At 46.2% G+C, this 15,955-nt stretch overlaps 1 protein-coding gene across 1 annotated transcript in view; it reads left to right on the forward strand.

Moving 5' to 3' along the window:
- Positions 1–15,955, forward strand: part of TGFA (transforming growth factor alpha) — a 48,726-nt gene that overhangs the window by 19,653 nt on the left and 13,118 nt on the right. The gene's annotated exons all lie outside the window — the stretch shown is intronic.

Below are 15,955 nucleotides of genomic sequence, written 5' to 3' on the forward strand. Positions count from 1 at the left end.
AACAAGGAGGCGTGTTTGGGGGGGGGTTAACTTGGTGGAAGTTCCTGCTCTATGGAACTTTTCTACCCATTTTTATCCTGCCTTTCCTCCAAGGAATCCAAGGCTCCAAGGAATTCGCTGCTCCACAAAGCCCTATGACATAGGTCAGGGTGAGAAAGAGTGGCTTGCCCAAGTCACCCAGTGAGCTTCGTGGCAGGGAAGGAATTTGAACTCAGGTCTCCTAGGTCCTAGTCCAGTACTCTGATCACTGCACTTCTCTGGCAGATAGATGGTTGCAGTTTTGCTTTTTAGAGGATCATCTGCTAGCTGGTGTTTCAGTGGATTGTTGTTTTACTGAAATGATGTGTTTAATATACTGTTGCATATTACAGTGGCTTTGAAACTGTGAACTGCTTCGAAGCTCTAGGCTCTGAAGCAGGGTCAAAGTTATTTAGAAACAGTGCTTGTGCACGAAATAGTAGGGCTGATTTCCGCCCCCCTGCCCCATCAACTGCCTGCCTGCATTCAACTCTTAGGCTGGTCAGTGAACCCAGCTCTCCTGCCTTTGCAAAAATGTGGCATTCTAGGCCCCGCTGTCCTGCCAAGCACTTAGGGACCATCTCCTCTTTGCAATCTGAATCGGTTAGCTTCTTGAGGACTGCGACTTTTCTTTCTTTAAATCAAGTTTTTATATTTTGAAAATGTTTTCAAGACATGCAGTTGATATGTATGCATGTACATATTGATGTTATTTATATGATGGTATTGCTTTACTCTGCTTAATTAGAGCGGTTCCTCAGTGGAACAGGCTTCCTCGGGAGGTGGTAAGCTCTCCTTCCCTGGAGGTTTTTAAGAAGAGGTTAGATGACCATCTGTCAGCAATGCTGATTCTGTGACCCTAGGCAGATGATGAGAGGGCGGGCATCTTGGCCATCTTCTGGTCACTAGGGGTGTGGAGGGGGGAGGTAGTTGTGAATTTCCTGCATTATTCAGGGGGTTGGACTTGATGGCCCTGGTGGTCCCTTCCAACTCTATGATTCTATGATTTGTAGCCCGCCTTTCTCATAGGTACTCAAGGTGGATTACACATAGTGAGCCAGTACAATCACAAACAATGGGATATTCAATAACCAGTGCATTAGAAAAACTAGTTCTCATCGTTGGAGCCCAGCTTGTACCTGGAGCTGCAGCCCAACTTCAAAGCTCCTGTCCTTAAATGCAAATGGATGAAGTTAGTTGGATTTACTTAACCCAGGAGGTCGAGGATCCTTTGCTCAAGAACCTAGACATTCGGTCAGGTGTTCCGAGGATGAGGTCTGCCTTCTGTTGTTGGTGCTCAGCAATCCTGCAGGGCTGCTGAATAAAGTCTGTTGTCGGGCTGGTCGGGCCAGTCAGTGAAGCTTTTCCTGCATAACATCCTTTCAGGTTGTAGCTGAGGGGAAAGCGTGTATGAATACTCCCCGCAGTGCAAAACCAGCATGTTGAGAAGAAGAGTTCAGCCTTGCCTTCTTCCTGGCATGGTGGTTTCCCCCATATACTCTGCGTAGCAGTGAATCCTCATATAAAGTGGTGCATGCAGTCCAGAAACTGATGTCTCTTCTCCTTCCTGGGGAAGGCAACTCTTAGCCCTGAAGTCAGTACTGTTTTCCTCCTCAACCAGGGCTAAAAGCTGCTGGCAAGGGCAGGTTCTGTTGGAAAAACTGAGTGTGTGGGGTGGGGACACAAAACAAGAACCAGTGTTAATGCTTGTCTCCCCTTCCCATGAAAGTGGGTGGTGGGATTTTCAATCAGGGAAGATGTGAGCATTTTTAGCATTTTGAGGCTAAACGTTTGGAGGTCTGGTCATGGATCCTTCTGTGCCCTGTGTAGTTTGACCCTTGAAAGCCAGAGCATTATCAAGCCAGGGTTTGTTGCTTGCCTGGAAGCAGATCTTCTGTCTCCCATGGCTCCTATTCAACCTGATCCAAACCGAAGAAGTGAACTCTGACTCACAAAATGTTGTTAAGGATCAAATGTTGGACTTATTTGTATTTAGCCTCCTGGTAGCATTCCCTCATTTCTCCCTACTTCTTCTCCAAAGCAATTTGGGCAATATTATCCTCTCCTGCCTGGGAAAACTCTGATGTAACAATAGTCAGATGCATAATTACAAGATTAGCGTCTCTCCCATTTTTAAAGATGCAGATATGGTCCCAACATTCCCCACAGCTAGATTCTCTGGCTTACACCTGTTTGGGATGATGTCTCTGTTTACTTATTCATGACTATTGTTGGTGCAGCCGAGAATTGGTGTCTGCCCTTATCGCTAATGTTATTTCGGCTGCATTTAGCTAACAAAAATGGAAGGAAGTATCTGTTGCCAGCTCAGTTAACTAAACAAAACTATTTCCTCATTCCAGCAAGACCTGATAAGAATGGACTGTGCAGCCTGGGCATAGCTGTGCCCTGCTGTTCAGGCCCCGTTTTGCCTGTTCTTGGGTAATAATGCAAAGTGCTTCCAACTGTAGGAGTGTGCAAGAGAACATTAAGAAAATGCAGGGGAGGGTGCTTCCATCCAAAAATATTACCCCCCCCCCCAAGCCTTAAGAGTGACTGTGGTGTATATATGGGTGTATACTTTTAAGTGAAGAGCCCCATGGCGCAGAGTGGTAAGCTGCAGTACTGCAGTCCAGGCTCTGCTCACAACCTGAGTTCGATCCCAACCGAAGTTGGTTTCAGGTAGCTGGCTCAAGGTTGACTCAGCCTTCCATCCTTCCAAGGTCGGTCAAATGAGTACCCAGCTTGCTGGGGGTAAAGGGAAGATGACTGGGGAAGGCACTGGTAAATAAAGTCTGCCTAGTAAACGTCAGGATGTGACCCCATGGGTCAGGAATGACCCGATGCTTGCTCAGGGGACCTTTACCTTTTTATAATTTTAAGTGAGCCCCGAAGAGCTAGTTTGTTTCCCCTCCCAGGCCTGTATAGGAGGGACCTCACTTGGCTGCAGTCTTCCACTATGTGTCTATGTATTCTCCATCTGTAAGCATTCTCTTCCAGTTGGAAGCAATGAAGAGACCTGTTATTGAAACTACCAGCATCCTCTGTGCTGGCTATTGAACAGGACTGAAGGGTGATCTGATAGGTGACCTTGCTCCAATGTACCATGCCTCAGAGGATACTACAGCAGTAGTTATGTTGGCCCGAAGAAAAATCCCGAAACATGAGCCATGTCGTGCTTTTTATTGGGCCTAATTAGCATACAATATATCAGCATGCAAACTTTCAAGTTCTCCAGGGCTCTTCATCAGGCTGGATATTTAAAGAAGAAAAAGACATTGCAAACTCTGATTTGAAAGGTGCTTTCTGCTAAGCCATGGTCCCTTCTCATGAAAAAAGCCTTCCCTTGTACAGGGCAGATCAACAGCCTGTCCCAGGAGTGGGATTTGAACCCACATCTCTGGCTCGCTCTTGCACACCTCTTGGCCTGGTGGCTGGTAGCTCGGTGGACACTGGCTTTTGCATCTCGTCCAAGCTTCCCTCCCTTTGGGTTAAACTGATTACAACGGTAAGCCTCGTCCAAATGAGGCACTTCCCGGAACTGATGATTGCCATAAGCTAAATTGGGTTAAGCGTTGTTTGAGCAGTTGTTGTCCTATCTGGGTTTAGTTAAGGCGGCTTTCTTGGAGGGGATATATGGTGCAGATCAAAGGGAGAGCTCACTTCCCAGGAGGCCGGGTTTACTCTAAACGGATCTGTCTGCTACTAATCAAATGTCAGTATTCTCTAATGAGGCTGTTCAGTCATGGGGGGGGGAGAGGGGAGATGGAGGCTAAAGCTGTTCCACAGCTGCACTATCATTCCTACAGAGTTGTAGTTCAGTTGTAGGGATGCCGTTCGTATCCGGAGTATATAGACTTCCAGCATGTAAATGTCTCTCGGTTTCACAAACTGTCTCTCTGACCCAGAGGGCATTTCCTTCCATTTGAGAACATCTTGGGGCTGCCGACCTCCAAGGGGGACCTTGGGGATCCCCTGGAATTACAGCTCATCTCCAGACTACAGAGATCAGTTCCCCTGGAGAAAAGGGATGCTTTGGATGGTGGACTCTGTGGCATTGTACCCCATTGAGGTCCCTGTCCTCCCCAGGCTCCATCCCCAAATCTCCAGGAGTTTCCCAGCCTGGATCTGGCAACCCCACCCCTCCATCCCCAGCCAGTTACAAGGGGGGACCTGGCAACCTTAGGACATCGGCATGTAGATCTCGATGTGGGGTGATCTTGCACATTGGCTTTTTGTGCTGCAAGTTTGTGTTATTTGAAGCTGGAGATAGTGGTAGAAAATTTCAGACCAACTGAAATGGTCCTGTTTTGTTGGAGGTGGAGTTGCCTGCCCTCACAGATTAATAGTTGGTGGGTTTGGGTGGGTTCTCCAGACTTTGAATGGCATCTGGTGAGATAAAGGGACAGTAGGAATGGTGGGGGCAAATATATGCCTACTGTTGGGAGTGTTGGCACTAAAAGTGCTGTGCAGTGTAATATAATTTATGTACCAAGAGATGCTCTGCTCTCCATAAAGAAGCAACTTTCCACATGGTTCTATTTTGTATGATATTGGATTTGCCAACCAGGAGCTATGCGGGAAACTGAAGCCCAATTCCTGCCTGCCAGAAATCTTGTTCAGTCCTGCCCCTGCTTATGTTTTAGTTTCACGTTTAGTTTCATAAGGACTAGAAACTTGTTCTCTTTCTATTGAAAGATGGTGTTCATAGGAGACTGAATTCTACATCCAGTAGCAAATGTTGTAGTGTTTTCTTTCTGTCCCTGGATTGCAGTGCATACACTGCTCTGCCTATTAAAGACGGCTAGCCTCGCAAGCTGCTCTGGCTCTGTGGTCCCTTGAGAAGTCCTGAGCTCCCACTGCCGGGTGTTGCTAAGCAGATAATCAAGAGGTGTGCTGAATGAATGCTGCCACACCATTTTCATTTATGTGAAGCTATTAAACTGAAGGAGGCTTTACAGTCCGTTCTGCAGCTGTCTCAGTGTGGACAGGACAAACAGAGGAGTCAGGTTTTCGCTGGGTGAAAAAGCTCCTTGTCCAGCTGCCTGTCCCTGGCACTTAGGATGCAATTGTCAGCTTTGAACTGCAAGTGCTCCTAAGCTTCATTTACTTTTTGAGTGCTCGTAGCAGCGAAGACTTAAGAGAATTTTGTAGAACTTCTGATGGTATTAAAAGCATCAGGGTTTCAGCTGGGTTTGGTGCCTTCAGGTCAGGGTTTTTTTTGGAGGGGGGGGTGTTCCAGCTATTCTCATAGGGAAGTAAAGGCATGCACTGATGCATTTTACAACCCTCAAATGCATCCTGGTGTTCAACATGCTTTTAGGGAATTGGTGAAAGAATAATTAGGGAATTGGTGAAAGAATAATTCCTGCAGAGATCTCTCTCTTGCAATGTTTGCAATGAGGAGTTAGGAAGGGCTGAGATTTGAGGCTGGAACTATATTTGGCAACAGCTCTGGTTCCCCCCCCCCATACCCACATCTGTTGCCAGACAGCTGCAAAGCAGTAGGGGAAAGTGGTGACTTTAGCTGTTTTGCTTCCCATTATTTTTCTTCTTGCAGTCCTCAACTCTTGTATATTGAGAACTTGGTGGGGGGTACATTTGCTATATTATGGATAAAAGTGGTGTGTGTCTGGAGGCTACAGATGAATGCAAGCAGGCAGAAGGGTGAAAGGCACTGTGGCTCAGTGGTGGAGTGCCAGCTTTGCATGGAGAAGGTCCCAAGTTCAGTTCCCGGTATCTCCAGTGAAAAGGATCAGAAAGTAAAAGTTAAAGGTAAAGGTCCCCTGTGCAAGCACCGGGTCATTCCTGACCCATGGGGTGATGTCACATCCAGACGTTTACTAGGCAGACTTTGTTTACGGGGTGGTTTGCCAGTGCCTTCCCCAGTCATCTTCCCTTTACTCCCAGCAAGCTGGATACTCATTTTACCGTCCTCGGAAGAATGGAAGGCTGAGTCAACCTTGAGCCGGCTACCTGAAACCAACTTCCGTTGAGATCGAACTCAGGTCATGAGCAGAGCTTGGACTGCAGTACTGCAGCTTACCACTCTGCGCCACGGGTGATGTGAAAGTCCTCTGCCTGAGACCCCAGAGAGGTACTACCAGTCAGAGTTGACACTACTGACCTTAGTGTGGTTGCCGACCAGGGGTTTACTCTTGGGGTGGTGACAGGGAAACTCTCCCTTACTTTGTGGGCTATTCTGGCTCAGTTGTAAGCAACCATGAGATGCAGCAACTTGTCTCTGTGAAAATCAGTGCCCAATATGACAGAGGTATCTTCTTCCTGGGGGGCTCTTAGCCACTTTGTGCTGGCAGGTTTCACTGAGTGAACAATTTGGCTCTTAAATTGGTTCTGTGCAGTTGGGGAAGGATTCCGAGAGTGTTCAGCAAGCAGCGGTGGAGCTGAGGGAAAGTTGGTGTCCAGCTGTATGGGCTTGTGGGTGACCCAGTTAAGAGAGGATAAAAAAGAGGATAAATGCTCTGATGCTAGCTGCGGTCCTAGCAGTGACTATGAATGAGATTTTTCCTTTCTTTACAACTGGTCTCCCTAGTTGCTGGTGGCTGCAGAGAACATTCAGGCTGGAATGCCTATGTTGAAGATGTGTTCCTAGCAGACCCTTAGCATCAATTTCAAAGAAAGCAAAGGCACGTAGCTTTGGTGACGCAGTGGTCTTTTATGCGTGGCTGATTCACTCGCCGTCACCCCTCCGATGACTTCAGGTCTTTGGATTATGCATGCTGTTTCCGACAGTCAGAGGATGCCTCATTTCCCCCCTGCATTTCCCCACTTTTTGCCCACGTTCTCAGATACCTGTTTTATCTCGAATTTGAAAACGTGGAGAAAGCATGGGGAAAGGCGGGGGGAGAGCGAGGCGACCTCTGACGGTTGGAAACAGCATGCATAATTAGCACAAAGACACAAAGTTGTCGGAGGGATGATGGCGAGTGAAACAGCCATGCATAAAAGACCAGAGAATCTTTTGCTAGCATCTTTATGGTCCTGTCAAAGAGGTCTTGACCTTGTAAGCTATTTGGCCCAATTTGAAGGGCAGGCAAAGTATAATATAGGAGTCCAGTCCAGAATGTCAACAATTGCCTGAATTGCTCAGTACCTGGACAAAGTACTTCTGCTTGGGGGTGCTTGTTAAAGGTCAAGATGTCTGGGCAACTGACTGGTTGATTATTGTTAAATAACATTCTAATAAGTTGAAAAGACCAAAAAATGAGGATTCCTTTGCTCTCCAGCCCTGCAATTGTATAGGGATATAGGCATAGGTATCCATGCATATCAATACTTGCTTCCCTTCCCCCCCCCACACACACATCAGATTTGGTTCCTTCTGCCCTGTGCTATAACCAGTTTCAAAACAGACTCATGCCTTTTTTAATAGGGGTGTGTACGCAACTTTAAATAACTGTATGGGTTATTCTTGAAGTTCTGACTTTTTGCCAGGAGGATTCAATCTTGCTCTTGCTAATGGTATTAGCCATAAATAAGAGTCCAGTAGTTTAGAATTTCATGGTATCAGAGCAGTTAAGTAACTTTGGGGGAAATGGTGTGTGTAATGGTACCTCTTTGGTATACTTGTGTTAATGCTATAAAATCAGCTGGGGAACAAATAGCAAAATTAATGGTGTGCCCCTCCCTTTCTGTCTCAGATGGGATCCCATCTGAGAACCAAACTACACGCAGGAGTTGCCAGTGAAGACTGGCAGCCATATTATAGCTGTTAGTCCCCAGTGGCAATTTAGTGTAAAAGTGCCGCAGGGGTCTGATTTGGATTGGGACAATGCTGCAGAGGAAGGAGGGGCCCAGGATCTGCAGCAAATAACACCCCCCCCAAGGCCCCCAGACTGTTTTGCTCCCAAAAACTGTACAGGAGGAGGGGGGAGAAGTTCTTCCTCCTGCCTTACCATGGTATTGATCTGAATTGGGGCCCTGATGTGCTTGTACATCAGAGTTGCCACCGGGGACTCTCAGCTGCTGTATGGCTGCAAGTTTTCATGACAAACATGTGTAAAGTGTCTGCATATCACTCCCATCTTGTACACACTCCATTGGTAGTCAATCAGGTACCAGTCTAAGTTCAGAGTTTTAACTATCACTTACAAAGTCCTTCTCAGCACTGGATCCACATTCCTGCAGGACTGCCTCTCCTGCGATGTTCCACTGTGACAACTGTGCTCAGCAAAGCCCTATGAAGGCACCATCCTGCAGATAGGTAAACCCAGCAACTGCCCCTTCCTACTCATTCTCTGTAGTGGCTCCTACATTATGGAACGGTCTCTCTGAGGCTGTTAGGAAGGGCCCCCCCATGCTTCTGTTGTTTCCAAAATGTGCAAAACAGAATTGTTCAGCAAGGCATTCTTGTAGAACAGTAGATGTATGATGTGATGCATAGGGTTGCCAACCCCAAGGTGGTGGCTGGAGATCTCCTGCTATTACAACTGATCTCCAGCTGATAGAGATCAGTTCACCTGGAGAAAATGGCCACTTTGGCAATTTGACTCTACGGCATTGAAGTCCCTCCCCAAACCTCGCCCTCCTCAGGCTCCGCCCCCAAAATCTCCAGGTATTTCCCAACCCAGAGCTGGCAACCCTAGTGATGTAACGGTCCTACTTGGGAGGTGAACTCCATTAGGAATACCGTGAGTGTTTTATCTTCCTTTCCTCTTCCACTTCTTCAATCCCCGCCCCACTGCATTATGTTGTTTTACTAGGAATCTTTGCTGTTAGATTAAAATATTGTTATGATTCAGATGTTATCAGATCTTGTAATCAGCTTATTGATTGAATAGTTCTTTCATATTTGTAATCCTCCTTGAGTCCCAATAAGAAAGACAAGTATAAATGAAAATAAAGTAAAATAAATAGTTGGTGGGACCAGCAGTGGGAACTAAAAGTTCACCCATTTTGAGCAAGGAAGGGGAATTGATGGGAGCATCTTGACAGCTGCACTCCATCTCAGCTGTGTGTCACCTACCTACCTACAGGTATAAAGGCTGGGTGTGGCCAGAGGCATGAACCCTTGGGGTTGATCCAAAGGGCTCTTGGCCCTTCTCCTCTCCCCCTGGGGCTTGCAGATTATTCCTGTGGATAAGGTAGCTCCAGAATCCCAACCAGCCCAAGATACATTGTTTTGCTTGGTTTGGCTTGACTTAATTATATTGTGTTTTTATCATTGTGAGGTGCTTTGGCTACCTGTGGCAAGAAATGTAGGGCATAACTGCTTAAATTAAATTTTGTATCTGGGGGAAACGATCCATCCTTTCTCAAGCTGCTGGTCGTACACTGCATTGCCAAGCAAGAGAACATCAGAATCTGAATGAGCTTACCTTTTGGTCAGGTTTGCATCTTGTCCTCCTTCTCAGGAGCTTGGAATGAATAAGTGAATGAAAGGGCCCCAGATCCCCTAGTTGACTGGGCTGATCAGAGGTTTGAACCCAGGTCTCTTGCTCTCTATTACACTGGCTCTCTACTTTGGAGCCTTTTTAAAACACGTGGCTTTGTCTTCTGGCCAAGCGGAATAAATTAGATCAACTGCCCCTTTCATAATCTGTACAATAGCCCGTGAAAAGTGCTAAATGATTTTATTTCCCTTCTTTCAGAGGAGGTTGAGTGGGTTTTATGAATGGATAGAGCTGAAAGAGATGGCGTTGGGGGAGGGGGAAGGCTGCAAACATGTCAACGCTTCCTTTTTCTGGCGAGTGCTAAAACTGAAGAAATACGGCTTGTGCAGAGCACATGTGTAAGGAGTTTGTCTCCCGTGATCCGTCACTTGGACCGATGGAGCTGTAACAAGCCGGATGTCTTGATCCTTTTTTTTCTCTCATGCTTTGCCTAGGTTCAAAGAGACTGCTTTGGAGGGTTTGTAAGGGGCCAATTCATAAAGCCCTGATTATTTGCCCGGCGCAGTGTTGAAAGGCATTTTGTGTCTCTTGGAAGGTATATTTGTAAATATCACTCCTGGCAGCTGGATAAAACCTCCTTTCTAGGCTGATGTTCGGCCTGATTTTAAATGGCAGGCATTAAAATTATAGGAAACTGTGTAATTTCCAAGCCAGGGTAGGAGATTTTCCTCTTTTGGAAGACTCTCTCATTCAGTCCCCTTCCCCCGGTTGGGGCAGACATTAGCAAAGCTAGTGGGGTGTTTTAAATTTAGACACCCCCCCCTCAAATGCTGGAAAGTTTAGGAAACTGTATGAGAGAAACTCTTGTTTCTCTGATCGGAGGTGGCGATTTCAAATCCTTTTAGGGCACCAGCTCCTAATCTAGGAACTTCCATGCTGTGGGTTGGGACAGACTGCTCTGCCCTTAAGAGCTGCTGGTACTTGGAAGCCTGTGCAGGCAACACCTACCAACTAAGGCTTCCAAGCAATGGGAAAGGGGGTCCATTGCCCTGGGCCCCAACATGCCCGTCTCTGTCATTAAAGAAAAGAAGGGGGCAGCACCAAGGCAAAACAAAGGCAAGGAAACAAATGATGCAGAGGGAAATGGAGCCAGCGTGGTGAAGTGGTTAAGAGCGGTGGTTTGGAGCGGTGGACTCTGATCTGGAGAACTGGGTTTGATTCCCCACTCCTCCACATGAGCGGCGGAGGCTAATCTGGTGAACCAGGTTGGTTTCCCCACTCCTACACACGAAGCCAGCTGGGTGACCTTGGGCGAGTCACTCTCTCTCAGCCCCACCTACCTCACAGGATGTCTGTTGTGGGGAGGGGAAGGGTCGAAGGGAAGGTGATTGTAAGCTGGTTTGAGTCTCCCTTAAGTGGTAGAGACAGTCGGCATATAAAAACCAACTCTTTTTCTTATTCTTCATTAATAATTTTAATACCCCCCATGGGTTTCACGTGCAGCTTCGTCAGGGGGAATCTTTCAGATTCTTTTTAGCAACGTCCGCATGCGAAACGTGTTGGGGTTATAAAAATTATGAAAGAATTCATTTCCCTCTGCACCATCTTCTCAATAACCCCATGAGGAAGGTTTGGCTGAGTGCATGTGTCTGGCCCAAGGTCACTCAGCAAGTTTGCATGACAGTGGGGATCTGAACCTGGTTCTCCCAGATACTAGTCGGATATTCTAAGCACCGGACTGGCTCTCATGTTTCGAATGCTTCCAATCTCCCCTTCCATTCTTCTTATTTTGTCCAGCTTTTATAGCTGTACCAAGCTGTACTACCTATGTCTCATTTCACAATTTTTTTCCAAAAGCAATTCCTCCTGTCGGCAGGTGTTTCTTCTCGAATGTCTCTTTCGCCAAACCCTTTCTGCTTTAATTTCGGCTGTAGTTCTTCTAGCCCGACCATTCTTGGGTCTTCTTTCTCTGGCTTCCCATTTATCTCTTACCGCAAAAAGGGTTTTCCTATTAATTCCAAAAGGGTAGCCGTATTTGTCTGTTGCAACAAAAATCAGCAGGTGTCTTGTGGCATTTTAAAGACTGTATTTTATTCCGGCACAAGCATTCATGGAGTAGAGCAAACTTCAGCTACTAGGAGTGAATCCTCACTTCGTTGTTAGTATTCATTTTGTTTAAGAGGGTTTTTTTTAAGGCAGGCAAGGAATCATGAAACCCAGGAAGTATAGAGTGAAACATAACTGTGTAAAATTCCAGTCTAATCAGGAAAAACCGAAAACAGTCACTAGCTACGCTAAGTTCGTAAACACCTCTAATGCATTGGTACTCACAGAGATCACACGGACCACAGAGAGCCAATTTCATAATTACCACAATGAAATTTCAAATTTATTATTAAAACGGTCAACTGACCAATCACATTCCAACACATCAAAATTTCCAGACTAAATAGTTTTGCACCGCAGAATCACAGACTGCCAGTACAAATAAAGGTGTAAGATCAATAAAAAAACCCACCCCTGGTTAAAATGATCACCTTAAAATTGATAAAATTGTAAAATATTCTAACAATCATTCTCTAATGAGAAGAGCCGCGTGATTACCGTGATTTCCCCATGCGATACCCATCAAACACATAAAATAAGATATCTTAATTTTAAATATAGAACTATTTTTCAATTGCCAGCTTACTTCTGAGCATATAGGAGCCTTTCTCTCCACTTCTTGTGGAAAATTAGCCAGTCATTGTATATCTGGAGCAAGGAACTGGCTTCTCCCTCTGCCGTCTCACTTTTTCCTCTGAATGACGGACAAGGCTTCCAGAGCAAGTTTGTAGTGGAGGAAGGGGAGGAAACCACCTCTGGCCCACTGTGGCCAACTTGTTCGTTTCCTGGGTGGCAGCCATGGTGGTTGTACTCCTCTCTGTGGCCACTGCCAGCTTGCTCTCCATGGCAGCTGCCCAGGTGCTCGAAGGAGAGTGCAGGGGCTACAGAGAAGAGCGGAGTGGCGCTGGACAGGTCAGGCCCTTTTCCTCCCTCTCTGACAAGAGGCCCGCAGCTCTGGGAGGTGGCTTATCTGTCCTTCAGTCCCTGCGATGACAGATGTTTCCAAGGGGGACCTACCTGCCACCCACAGTAGCCTTGCTTATTTTCCTGGAACATGGGGCAGGTGCCACACTGTGGAGAAGAGCCATCGGTAGCATGTCAAAAGAACCACTGAGTGAGTATTGCCGCCATAATGGGTGGAGAGTAGGGTTGCAAACCTCCATGTACTAGCTGGAGATCTCCTGCTATTACAATTGATCTCCAGCCGATAGAGACCAGTTCACCTGGAGAAAATGGCTGCTTTGGCAATTGGTAGGGTTGCCAAGCTCCAGGTAATAGCTGGAGATCTCCCACTATTACTACTGATCTCCAGTCGATAGAGATCAGTTCACCTGGAGAAAATGGCTGCTTTGGGGATTGGACTCTATGGCATTGAAGTCCCTCCCCTCCCCAAATTCCGCCCTCCTGAGGCTCCGCTCCAAAAAGCTCCTGCCGGTGGTGAAGAGGGACCTGGCAACCCTAGCAAGTGAGCTCTATGGCACTGAAGTCCCTCCCCTCCCCTCCCCAAACTCCGCCCTCCTCCGCCCAAAAACCTCCCGCCGGTGGCGAAGAGGGACCTAGCAACCCTAGTGGAAAGCCACATGTTTTGTGAACACTGCTCCCCTTCTGAAAGTATTTTAACTTGTTGCCGGTACCTTTTTCTCTCATTTCTTTTGTTGCTGAGAGCAACTGAATTCATTGTGTTTAAGATCTGGGTTTACTGATGTGACATTCTCAAAGCATAGCCAGTTTATTTATTTCTCATTTACTTTAGTGTCTATTTTTTTAATTGCATCCTTTCTAAATATATAAAAATGTGCAGGCAGCATGGAACAACCTTAAAAGACCCCTACGCAAATGTCTCCCAGTATAATTTCTTTCAAATTATAGCTTTCTGGCTTTTTGCGTGTTCTTCTGTCCTCATAGTCTTATCAGTTCTCCCTCTCTTTTTTTAAATGAAAGTTACAAAACTATTGGATGTGAAGCTGTGCTTCCACTGTGAACCTGCAAATGTGTGGAATACTTGCAGCTTGGTTGCTGATTGGCGCTAAAAGGATTGACATGAACATAAAATACTGGTGGGATGTTGTCTTTATGTGATACTGGGTGTTTGTTTTGAGTGGATCAGAATGCTAGACATGCCTGCAGTATGGAGGAAGCCAGAGAAATGCAAAGTAATAAGTAACGCTTCAGATTTTTTTAGGGAGGGGGAAGCATGTGAGCATTTTGGTACATGGGAAAGCCAACCTGAGAAAAGAGTAACTCAGTCATCGCTGCACAAGCAGCCGTTGGGACCTGTTAATAATGCAGTTTCTTCCTGGCCTGTTTAAAATATACACACACTCTCTGTTCCTCTCTGTTTGGAAAAGGACTCTGAAGTCTGGCCCTTGGGGATCATAGACCAAAGTTCATCCAGTCTGCACGTTAGCCTGTCATCAAACACCTTTCCAGAGGGCAATAAATCAGCCAGCAATTGTGGTGTGTGTAATCTCATTGCCAGTTGTTAGTGCGTATGAAAAGTGCTTGGCTGGAGAGTGATTTCCATTGGAGATCTCTCTCTCCATTTCTGGCTAAAATCTTCAGCTATGGTTGTCTGAGACCAGAGCAGGCAAAAGTTTATTTTTTGATTCTGCTGGTAGATCCTGAACTGGATCGTGCTGATCTCCAAAAACTCCTGACTTGGGAGCCAGAGGGAGTCCTTGGGTCATTTTATTATTCACTTATACCCTACTTTCCCCCCCACACACACACACAGTGGGGGCCCCAAAGCAGTTCATAACATTTTATCCTCACAGCAATCCTGTGAGGTAGGTTAGGCTGAGAGTGCTTCTGTGGCAGAGAAGGGATTTGAACCTAGGTCTCCCAGGCCCTGATTGGTGCTCTAACCATTACATCATGCTGTAGCTCTCAGGATAAGTCCTCTGTTCCTGGGAAATCCCCACTGCAAAGACCCCCATTGCTAAAGCCAGTGGTTTGCATTCTCCTTGTCTTGGAGCGCATTATAGCCATTCCACAGCAGTAAAAAATAAGAAATTTGGCACAAACTGCTTTTTAAAAATGGTCAGATGTTTGGCAACTCAGATGCAAGGTGGTTCTTACACTGGCAGATACCCCCAAAGAGTGGCTCATACACGCAGCGGGCAGTTGTGACTGGTTCTGCCCCCTGGGAGAGAGCCATTTTGTAGCTGGTTCCTGTGGCTGAAATCTGGAGATTTTTTTAAAGTGTATTCTTCAAGCATGATGTTTGCCTGCCTCTGGTCTAAGTCAATCACAGGTGGTGATTGTTACAAGACAGGTGGAAATAAAACTGGGTCAGGCTGCTTCCCTTGTGGGTAGTCAACCGAGTTTGTCTAACTACCGTGGATGGGAGAACAAAAGGAAGGACCTGTCTCTTTGATGTGGAGCCTGAGGACAATCAAAGGTGCCTCTCCGTCAGTTTCTTGATGTGAACTTGTAAATTGCAGCAGTCTCGAGGCCAATTGTGACAAACTGCTTACCAGACACACTTAGTGACTTTTGGTCTGGTTCCCAGTCATAAAATCTAACCGCCCAGGTTAGATCAGTAGGCCACTTGCCTAGCTGTGCCTTTCTCTTGAAGAATGAGTAATGACAGAGTGTTTTTCTTGCCTAGAAATTGAGCAATTTATATATGGAAACCCACAATCCAGTTGGGGACTGCCTTGGCAGCACAGTTCACAATAAAACGGTAGTTCAGTGGCACCTCAAAAACAAACACAACTTATTCCAGCATCGGATTTGTAAATCCAAGTTCACTTTTCAGATGCATGGAAGTATTTTGAAAATGAATTCATCTGTTAAGCAGATACATTTCTAATAAAAGCTGCCTACTAAAAGCTGCCTGAGTGATGTTGCAAAGAGGCCAATTTAAACAAGATCCAGTCAATCTACTTCAAACTGGCAAGGATACAATCCAAACTGTTGATGAGAAAAAGAGGATTAGAATAAAATCAGATCTAATCCAGGAAAGTGTCCTGTGAAACATAAGTAGATCCCATTGAAAATGCATGGGGGTATAACTGAACTAAGAGCCCCGTGGCGCAGAGTGGTAAGCTGCAGTACTGCAGTCCAAGCTCTGCTCACGACCTGAGTTCGATCCCAACGGAAGTTGGTTTCAGGTAGCTGGCTCAAGGTTGACTCAGCCTTCCATCCTTCCGAGGTCGGTAAAATGGGTACCCAGCTTGATGGAGATAAAGGGAAGTTGACTGGGGAAGGCACTGGCAAACCACCCCGCAAACAAAGTCTGCCTAGAAAACGTCAGAATGTGACATCACCCAATGGGTCAGGAATGACCCGGTGCTTGCACAGGGGACCTTTACCTTTTTTTATAACTGAGCTAGTTGACATCTGTATGGAGTAGCTTATGCCCAGATGTTAGCACCTGTGGTGAGTGAGAAATGCCAAGTCCTTGTGAAGACCTGGGCAAGGAAGGAGAAGGTATTGAATGTGATGAATCATAATTCAGTAATTCCATGCTGGTTTAT

The sequence above is a fragment of the Euleptes europaea genome, chromosome 14 (assembly GCF_029931775.1).
Source record: "Euleptes europaea isolate rEulEur1 chromosome 14, rEulEur1.hap1, whole genome shotgun sequence".
Taxonomy (NCBI): domain Eukaryota; kingdom Metazoa; phylum Chordata; class Lepidosauria; order Squamata; family Sphaerodactylidae; genus Euleptes; species Euleptes europaea.